Genomic DNA, 11,609 nt, shown 5'->3' with positions numbered 1-11,609 from the left:
AATACTGAAATAAGAGCATTAGAAATGTTTTTTGTTGATGATCCCGTTGTTGATGTAAACGCATCAACACATGATAGATGTGACTTTCACATCATATCCTATTATGGACCACTAGACGGTCAATTGCATGCTCTCAGAGCTTCAATTCGAGGCAATTATTATAGGAGGATTAAAATTTCAAGAAAATTTGATGGATTTGATTTAGATGCATGCATCACATTTCAAAAGTTATTCATAAAATCTATTTTAGAAAACTTAACACAACACTTTTGTGATAATGAGATCATATGACATTGTTTTAAAGCACTTGCACCATGTTGTTTTCCATCAAAGAAGGAAGCTTTTAGGGACTTTGGAAATTTAAAAATAGAGAAACTAGTTGAATTTTATGGAGAAGAAAAGATTAGTTCTATTGGTGAGACATATGACCCATTAGTTAGGAAAAATGAAACAAAAAGAGAATATCAATACTTTAAGCTTCAAGCCCCATTTGAATTGAATGGAGCTTAAAAGATACATGGGTTGCCATTGCCAGAAATCCCACAATGAGAGAGAAATATCCTATGTTATTGAGATTGGCTAACATTGCATTATTACAATGTTGTAGTACAGCCTCTTGTGAGAGAGGTTTTAGCAAACAAAATTTGATCAAATCAAAGCTACGAAATCACTTAAATGTAAGGACCGTTGAGTCTTTGATGAGAGTACCTATAGAAGGTCCTTTGCTATGAGATTTTAATTTCTCAGATGCAATAGAGATGTGGAAACGAGGGGCAAAGACAAGTAGACATCTTTGATTTGGAGATACTATAAGGTAAATTATGTTTTTAAATTGTTTCTTTGATATATCTATTTGTAATCTAAATAAGTTTTATTAATATTTTTTGAAATATGATTGTAGGTTGAATGATATGGGATAAGCATTAAGCTATCGACAAGCATAGATGCTACTTTTTTCTTTTCAAGAAGTTTTTGTATGCTCAACTTATATCCATGTATGTCTTTTCTTTCCAAGAGAAGTTAAAATTTTTAGATGATTTGTCACTTTACAAAACATTATTTGATATGACCAATGATGATATTATCTCGATCTTTGCTATATGCTAAAGCAAAGAAGAGAATGGGTAGACCCTAGATAATATCTATATTGTGTTAGTTATCCTCTCTCTACGCTTATTTGCACATATAGAGATATATTTACTATTATATATTTTTCTCCTTTTGTATAAGGCCTTTTATATATCAATGTGTCTATGTTCATTTTTCTTGTCTTCTTATTTATGGTTTTGCTATGTACTTGTACACTTATATGATTTTGTTATATGCTATTTTATATATGGTAATAATAAGTCTGAGGCACATATGTTACAATATCTTATTTTATTTGCGTATATATATCTATAAGTAAACAAATCTATAGATGCACACACACACACACACACACACACACACACACACACACACACACACACACACACACACACACACACACACACACACATTCGCATTTGTTCAGAAACCAGTCCATTTGATTTGGCCCTTTGTAATCAAATGAGCCTTTGATTGCTTTTGATAGATACCTTGATATTCTAAATGATTTAGCTTGAATTAAGCTTAATCCTAGGGGGAGTGGACAACATGTCCTTAAATTTTGACATGATTTGAGTAAATCAATCTATTTTCTCTAACGTTAGGGATTATCAACAATTAATTGGCTACACACACATCAAATTAGTTTCTCATAGTCCCACAAGTTCTCGCAACATTTAATTCCCTTTTGAGAACTATGATAGACCAATTAAGGATTTGCATTGACAACAATAATACCCTTGTTGAGTGCCAAAGCATTGAACCAAATAGAAAGCGATGAGTGAGTCCTTGCTTACTCACATAGTTAGTGTTAACTATGTCAAGTTATGGCTAGTAATATTCATGTTTTTCATGGGCAGGATACTCTCTAAAAAGATGCTTCAACAATGGGTTGAATGCAAATTTATTGGAAAGGGCTCTACTCATGCTTGGTTGGTTCTTGAGGGATCTACTGCACTAACTTCCCTAGTAAGTGTAGGATTCACTCTTGAGCAAAGAGAAAGCCTATGTTACAACATTACAAGAGACATGATAAGGGCCAACATTGATCTCCATACTTAGGAAGAGTTGAAACAATCATATTTATAGTCAACCATGTGAGGAAGCATCACACATGTATGAAAATTGGTTTTTCTAACATCCAAGCCCTCAAGCATCATGCATGTATGCCACTAAAAGTTTTCATATAGACCACCATTATCATTTCTCAAGGGGTTTGTTAGATTAAGTGAAAGTTAGAATTTAACTTATATCAAGAGAACCATGTCCATTTGTCATCTACAAAAAAGCTTGGACTTCAATGTTGCCAAGTGAAAACATGGTGGTCTCAATGTTATAAACATATTTATGAAGAGTGAACACAAAACACTATATTAGAGAGTTTGGGATTTTTCATTTACTTTAGGAATTTATAGGGTGGCCAATAGTTAGTCACATGGTCAAATTGTTACCCCCTTCCTTGAATATGAAACATTTTCTAGATATTATATAGATGATAGTACTAAGTTCCATATTCAGAAAAGGGATTAAGATTTAGCCACATGTTCAAATATTTGTTTCTAATTTGAGAGTGGAACTTTGGAGATTCCTAAATTATCTAATATAGTGTTAGAAAGCCATGAACTCCCATATCTCTAAAGGATCAAGCTAGATGGAATGAGCTAGAGAGTGTGTTATATCTTGTATGAATCCTGAAATGTAGCAAGCAATCTTGGAATGTGATAAGTAGTAACAAATGTAGATTTGGAGAATCCATTGAATATGAATAGAGTAGCTTGGAAACAATAAATGTAGTAGTATGCTCCTATTGAAAAGATTGGGTTGACAATTGTCAAAAAGAAGTGGGCAACTACTACTCGAAAAAGTAAATGTAGTAGTATGCTCCCATTGAAAAGACTGAGAACTATTAAATCTTGAGAACACAACTAATTGGAGGGTTGGTAGCAGCAAATACAAGTATAGAAGGAGTCTCTAAGAGTAGGAGATGGTTGGAAGCAAACTAATCATATTGTAAAACTATTGTTGACTAGCAAACATAGTATTGTTAGCGTGATTCAAAGATAATGAACACAAAAGATAAATAAAATGAAGAAATAGATACAATGCTCAATGTAGTAAACACACTATACAAAGTGAATTTGAAAGCCTTGGAACTCCTATGTCTATCAAGGACAAAGGCATAGGCTATGAGTTGGAGAGTGTGATGTATTCTATTTGATTCCAAAATGCAATAGATAGTCTTTGAATGTGATCAATAGCAACAAATGCAAATCTAGAGAGTTTATATTAAGCTGAACATGACTAGAGTAGCTCAAAAGAGTAGATAATAGTGTGATGACTATCAAGAGAGGTGCATGGTTGTTTCTGGTAATAGTAAACACAACAATATGCTACAACTAGTGAGATTGTTGGCAACAACCGATGAATGTTGAAGACACACCTGATTGGAGGGTTGGTAGCATCAAACACAAGTAGGGAAGGTGTCTCTGACAATAAGGCATGGCTAGAAGCAAATGAATACATACTGAAAATTGACGTTGATCAACAAAAGGTAGTGGGGTTAGGTTAACTCAAAAACAGTTAATACAAAAGATAAATGAGTCAAGAAATACATACAATGCTCAATGCAATAAACACATTGTACAAAGTGAATACAAAACCTTGAACTTTTGTATTTTTCACAAATTGAGGTAAAGGGTATGAGCTAGAGAATGTGTTGGACTTTTTATGAATCCCAAAATGTGGCATGCAATCTCCTAATGTGATCAACAACAAAAAATACATATCTAAAGAGTTTGGATCAAGTTGAATACAACTACAGTAGCTTAGAAGAGTTGGCCATAGGTTAATGATTGTTAGAAAGAAGCAGGTGCCTATTAGAAATAGTAAATACAGTAGTATATTGCTATTGGATTGGCTAGTGATTTGGTTGATTAATGCTAAAAACATAATTGAGTAGCGGGCTACTAGTACCAAATACAAGCAAGGAAAAGAGTCTCTAATAGTAAGAAATGGTTGAAAGAAAAAAAATGTAGGTTGAAAACTATCATTGATCAATAAACAATGATGCAAGGAGGCATATTCCATGGTGGATTCCATGCCATAGTCGATTTCGTGAGGTTTTACGGTGGATTCCGTAAGATTTTATTACCAGGGCTCATATACAAAGTGGATTCTTTGTGCGAGAAGTCGATAGGGATGCCTATCATTTTCGAGTGTTTTGTTAATTTTATGTGTACATGGGTGATTCCATAGTGGGTGATTTCGCAAAATACATATTTAAATTAATAAACGTTTATGAGTTTAGAGTGCGGACTCGTGATAAATTAAGGTTAGGATTGATTTCTAACCAATTTATTTATATAGCTGAAGATTGCTAGGTATTCACTTTTGTCAGTTTAATTGTATTATTTTACTAACAATTGTGAATGCTTCAGTTGATGTGTAGAGATAGTAGCGGTGGCAGTGAAAAGCATTGGAGGATAGCATGTATTCAAATTTATCGTCAATATTTTGATGGGCATGTATCTTAGGCATGGCGCCTATATTTTGTCGCGCTTATTTATCAAGGCGCTTGTAACATCTAATTTATTAAATATCAATAGCATTTATAACAAAAATTATAGAAAATATTTTCAAGGTAATTGAAGAAGTGGACAATACACTCGTTGCAAGAGTTTGCAATATCATGCATGCTCTTCTCTCATTGGATGCTTTTGATTTAAATAATGGTGATTGTAGTGTCTACTGGGGGGTATTCACAATTCAAGTAGTGATTAATACATAGATTTTAAGACATCTCAATGATTTTAAATAATGGCCATTGTAGCATCTAATGGGAGGGTATTCACAATCCTATTAGTGATTAATACACAAATTTTAAGACATCTCAATGATTTTGAATAATGGTGATTGTAACATCTAATGGGAGGGCATTCTTACTTGTAGTAGTGATTAATACACAAATTTTAAGACATCTCAACAATGTAAAAGTCATTAGCTTTTTGAAAGGCATGAGATTTTCCCATAGCTACAACATAGGGAAAGAGAGATCAAGTAATATGAGAGTTTTTATGGGGCAACAAAGGTGTTAATTCTAGTACTTGAAGTCCATAAGCAATCATAGAGCATCAACAACCATAAGAGAGGTTGGTAAAGCTATCAAGGGCGGTTAAGATTTTTTGAAGAAGCATATCACCATGTGTGTAGGCTGTAAGAATATACCTGTAACAAAAGCTAAGTGGATTGTTTCCCCAAGAGCGGGGCAATGATTTATGTAACACTACTACTAGTTTCTCTAGTAGAAGGCTTCCATACTCTTTTTGCTAGTTTGGGATGGATGCATATGTTTTTTAGATGATCATTATGGATTATTGGAAGCACATGTACTATAACTTGGTAGAAATATTGAAGAAAACAAGTGTATTTATGCCAAAGTTATTTCTATGGGCATGAATCACTACAAGGATATGGAGGTATAGCAATGGCGCTTTTCGACGCAAAATAGCAGTGTTGCTATTCGTGTCGCTATTAGCGTCGCAAATGTGATGCTAATAGCGATGCAAATAGCGACGGTACTCAGACAAAAAAACGCAGGTCGAAACTCTAGCGCGTTATTTTGTACGCTGTCGTGCCGCTACACGCACACCATGTAAAAGAATCTAGAGTGTGGCTTCCTTTTTTATTTAGAGAGCCAATGCCACTTTAGGCATTAGTATTAGTATCCATGGTTCAAAATATTAGTTTTTTTTTTAAAGATAAGTTTTTAGTCAATTTTTGATGTTCTAGATATTATCTCTTGTAAAAATCCATAAAACTATAGATAACTTCTAGATTAGGAAGACATGTAAAAGAAAGCATGTAGCCTTCAACCAATTTGAGAGGATTTTCTGTAAAAAAAAAACGAGATTAGCAAAATCGCGCGACGCGCGATCGCTATTTTCAGGCAGTGAATAGTACTCCGAAAATGGGAGATGAAAGAGTGATCTGGTTGGATTCTAGCTAGGTGTCCTAGTATTTAACCCCCCTTTCGGATCCATTGAAAGCATCAGATTGGTAATCTAAGCACCATAGAGGAAGGTATTATTTTGTACACGTTTTTGTCTATTAGAGTTATATTTTCTCATAATACTGAAAGAAACTGATAGGCTTCATCTATGTTAGTATTCTTCTATATTTTCTAATTCTTTTTGGGATCATTCTTCTACATCTTCAATCTCTTTGAACCCCTTCTCTTCCATCTACTCCTCTCCTTGAATCTACCTACACCTTGCTGTCTCTTATCTTCAAGAACTTGGCTTGAAACCTTCAACCCTTCTCTTATCTCTACCATCTTTGAAGTGTAAGCTCTTGAACCGCTATACATTCTTCTCTTGCCAAACCTCTGTGGTGACCTTCAACCCTACGCACTACGACATTGGTGAACCCGATGTGAAGGTTGGTGTAAGAGAAATCCAAGATGGGGGATTCTTCAAGAGATACTCTACAACAATTGGTGCGTATACTGCAGCAGAATCAACAACAACAAATCCAAATGTTACAACAACAACAACAAAGGCAAGACGAAGAGAAGATTGATTCCACAGCTATCAAGGCCCTAGAGGAAGTTGGGTGTGAATTAAAACAATTTAATGGTCAAAATGTCTCTATTTTTATTCACTTATATGTTGAAAAAACGCTCTTCTTTGATGTACCACAACATGCATGGAGCTGTTATTTTTCCAGACTAGCCAAGCATGGTATTCAAGAAAGAATCCATGGTCTTTTTCAACAAGATGCGGATTGGGCTACATTCAAAAAAGCCCTATGCGAAGAATTCTTCTTAGAACACTCTGGCCTAGTGATGAAGAAAAGTTTCACTAAATGGGTTGAAAAACCCAACAAGGTTTAGCTGCAACAACTCTATACCATGAGTTTGAAAGTAAATTTGGACAATTTGATGTTGAAGACAAACAAAGTATGGAAGGTCAGAAGATTGAATTATTCCTTAAGGCTGCACATCCTATTCTGCAAGAGAAGCTTGCTGATCGCCTAGGAGATGCTACCTCCGAATTAGGAGTCAAGACTGTATGGACAGATGTCACTGATGCAGTTAACATGATTGCTCGAAGAGAGCGAATGTGACTAAGATTGGGTTCTACTTCAACTTCAACAACTCCATTGATGGAGCTTGTTCCACCTTCAAAACTCCCTATTCCTTTGACTAATCAACCAACTCTTTCTTCTTCTGTTCCTTCTAAAAATGATGTAATGGATGAACTTATTAAAATCGTGCGTGACCTTCATCTAAATCTTATAGAAATTCGTTCAAAAGTAGAGAAGCTTGATGTCAAAGTCGAAGAGTGAGTATGAGCATCAACTGAAAGAACCATGAGAGAAGGCTTTAAGAGGCGTTGTATTTGGTGTGACAGCCAACAACATGACAAGAGGGAGTGTTCTACATTGTGTGAGGCTGAAACACAGAAGCTCATCTTTTGAAAAGATGAAAAAATTCATGCGACTGAAATTGGTCTTCCACTGGAGCCAAATTTTGGCAATGGTGGAATGAAGAAAAGATTAGAAGATTTAGTTGTAAAGAATGCCTATGCAGCAATTGATGAAGCTATCTATGGGCTGCAAATTGAGCCAATTAAATCAAGTTTGAAAGCATGTAAAGCTAATGTGCAATCTAAAGTATAGATGCAAGCACTAGATCAAATGGAACATGGTAAAGTAGCCAAATAAGATTTGGCTAGTGCCAGTCAGTATATTCAAGGAATAACTGATTGGAAAGAACCAATAGATTCTTTTTCTGCCTTTGCACATTTGCCTGACGTCAATCATAAAGAAGTCATGATTGAAGAAAGAGAATAAGAGAAGATGTCTTTCTCTTCTGGCCCTCCAAAACGGGTAACTAGACGAATGCTTGAACAACCAAAGCTTGCTGAAAATATAACCTCAAATCAAGAGGTGGAAGATGTGCCACAAACAAAGAAGACGAAAGGAAAGAAGAAAGGCAAGCAGCCAAACTATAAATTACAGTCTGACATAGAATCTCCAACCGATCTTAAACGAGTCCTAGAAGAACGAATTCTAGGAAGCAAAATTAAATTCACCTTAGGCAAAATTCTTGGAATTGCCAAACGTAAATTCCATGATGTAATTATTAATGTAATCAAAAGGAAAAGACAATATGTTGGTGATGAAGCTGAAGAAACAGTGTATGCTTTTTTGCAAGTTCTTTGAGTTTTTGTGCAGGATAAAGAGAAGCTAAATTCACAAGGAATTCAACTTGAAGCAGTGAAAGAATTAATTGTAGCAATTGAAGCTGAAGATAAAGAAAACATGAATGCAAAAATTAAAGAAGTGAAAGATGAAAATGTAATGGTCGGCTGGTCCAAACCACTTGGGCAGTCCACCTCTCAAAAAGAAGGCCATCTATAGCACATGCACGAGGAAGGAGTCACTACTCCCGTACGCATTGGGCAAGAGCAACAACATAGAAATTCCTCAAAATTGAAGAAAAAGAAACACCGTGTATTGCACTCTTAGACCATGGCTCGGAGATAAACATCATGGCAAGGAGTCTCTATGCAAGTGGGGACGGTCCATAGATGTTGATCTAGGTTGGCGCATGAGAGATGTAAATAACTCTTCTAGAGAGTTATATGCTGCATGTCCTAATGTGCAGGTAACTATTGGAGACATAAAAGACATTTTTCACTTTTTTGTTCAAGACTCTTGTAGTTGCCCTATCATTCTTGGGCAACCTTACATTTCTTAAGCCCGTTTGGAAACAAAAGATCTTGATGATGGTTCTTCCTATGCTTGAATCTGAAGCAAGGATAATGAACGAGTTGTCCAATTTCTTACTGTGTGTGTTAACCAACATCGAAACAGAGATCGACTGCCTGATTATCCTGTGCCTCCTAATGCCTAAGAATAGTTTTCGGGCTGCACTACTATAAAGGGAGGCTATAGTAGTGCATCATATAAAAATATTGAACCTCCTTATGCTACAGAAAATGTGTCTCTAGCAGATTTGTATGTATATACAGCCAATAGTATGGGCTGTTATAAGTCTCTTCTAGCCATGACTAAGGCTGAAAGAAAATATTTATGTCATGTAAAAAAGGAGCTGAAAACTTATGACATAATGGCTGAAAATAAAGATATTTCGGGCATTTTTTTTGGACTGATTACTACTGACACATTGGCTGAAATATATGCAGCTGCTCATGTAGAAAATCAATCTGATAATCAATCCATAGAAGTATGTACATTGGATTTTTATCAAACAATTCAAGAATTTGTTGAACAGGAAGACAATGGTTTACTGAACAAGGCTGAAGCACAAGTGGAGACAAAATACAAGACAATGGATAAGAAAGTTAAACCAGTGGCAGTCCCACTATCTCCTGAAAGTGAAGGGCTTGCTGATAGGGTAGCAAATCAGCCAAGTCTTCGTGATCATTCCAACATTGGTCACAAGTTCACATTTGAAAGTATAAAAGAGCTCAAAATAGGTGAAAATTCTTTCCTTTTGCCAGCTGAAAAACACTCTTTTATGCAAATGCTAATGAAACATGGAAAAGCTTTTTCATTTCAACCAAGTGAAATACGCTCTGTGGATCCAAATATTGTGGCTCCTATGGTGATTTTTACGGTCCCATATGTCCTTGGAACCTCAAGCCCATTCCCATTGTTTCAAGGGCGCATTTGCCCAAATTATTGGAACTTTTAAATGAGAAGATTAGAATGAAGATTTTAGAACCTTCTTCAGCACCTTACTCAAACAAATGGTTTACTATGCCTAAGAAAAATGGATCTTTATGATTCATTCAAGATCTACAGCCTGTCAATCGTGTCACAATCCGAAATGTTGGTTCGGGTCCAACTGTTGATGAGTTTGCTGAAGCTTTTGTAGGTAGAGCAATTTATTCTATGGGTGACCTATATTTAGGATATGACCAATTTCAGCTTTCATTAGAAAGCCGAGACATTACTAGAATGAAGACACCTCTCTTGGATCGGTCCGCATGTGCACTCTACTACAAGGTGCAACAAACTCCGTAGTCCATATGATGAATGCCATGCACAAAGTCTTAAGGGACTTTATTCCACAACTTACTCTTCCATTTCTTGATGATGTACCTATCAAGGGATGTGAAGTCAATGAAAAGAATGAGGAGCTTGACGAAGATGGTTGCAGGACATTTATAGTTAATCATATTAATGATTGTGATAGGATTTTGACAAGGCTAGAAGAGGTACATCTTACCCTTTCTGGAGCTAAGTCGATTTTTAAAGTAGAAGAAGTCCTAGTGGTCGGTCATCTATGTGGCCCCTATAGACGCATACCTTCTCCAATCAAGATAGATGCCATCAGCAGAATGCAATAAAAATGCACAAATGTTTTAGAGATGAGAAGTTTTCCTAGCGCATGTGTATTCTATCTCATATGGATACCACATTTTGCTCATGTAGCCAAAAATCTTTATCAATTATTAAGAAAAGGCCAAAGATTCTCTTCAAATAAAGAGCATACTCTCACTATGCGTAAATTAAAGAAGCTATTAATTTCAACCCCCACTCTCAAAAGGGTTGACTATTCAAATGGTCAACCCATCATCCTTACTATGGATACAAGTCCCATTGGGATAGGATGGGCTGTTTGCCAAGAGGATCTTGAAGGTAATAGGTATGCAATTCATTTTGGAGCAAAAGTTCTCAATGAACGTCAAAGAAGGTATACACAAGTTAAAAGGGAATTGTGGGGAGTTGTAACAGCATTAAAGTGTGATCATGAATACTTTACAGGTGCTTCTGTAGTGGTAGAAACTGATTGTCTTCCACTCTTGGGTATGATTTCCAACTACTCTACACCCGACATTGCTATGCTAAGATGGATTGCATATATTAAGTCTCTCAATCCCAAATTAAAGCATATTATAGGACAGGCGAATCCAATTACTGACATGCTATCACATGCAAGATATGACAATGAAGAAGAGCTGATGGAAGAAGATAAAGCTGAAGAATCTATACTTGCTGAATTTCATTCCATGGCTATTGAAAATACCTTTTCAGTTTACTGCATATATTGGTCCAAAGCTTAAAACAACAGGATGCTCAACTAGAAGTCAACATGCTCATTGCATTGATCAAATTCTACTTCATTTCCTTGAAGAAGATTATGAAGAAGATTGGCTAAAGATTGGCCAATATTTGAGCACAATGAAGAAGAAGGAGACTTAGACTAATGAGGAGTTAAAGCATATCAAGAAGAAAGCTTATGGCATTTTTCTTAAAGAAGGACATCTATGGAAGCACGCAAAGTAGAAGAAAGGAGCGCCTATCTAAGTTTTAGGTAACAAAAGATTGCAGCAATAGGTAATGAAGGAATTTCATGAAAGCCTATGGGCTGACCATAGAGGCATATGGGGAACCTTTAGTAAAGTCAAAGAAAAATATTGGTGGCAAAACATGTATAGGGACATAGCACATTTTGTTGAAACCTATTATGTGTGTCAAATGTATTC

This window comes from Lygodium microphyllum, chromosome 28, assembly GCF_053477565.2.
Source record: "Lygodium microphyllum isolate KBCC chromosome 28, Lygodium_microphyllum_v1.1.10, whole genome shotgun sequence".
Taxonomy (NCBI): Eukaryota; Viridiplantae; Streptophyta; class Polypodiopsida; order Schizaeales; family Lygodiaceae; genus Lygodium; species Lygodium microphyllum.
The sequence above is the reverse complement of the archived record's forward strand: the minus strand, read 5'-3'. Positions refer to the sequence as shown.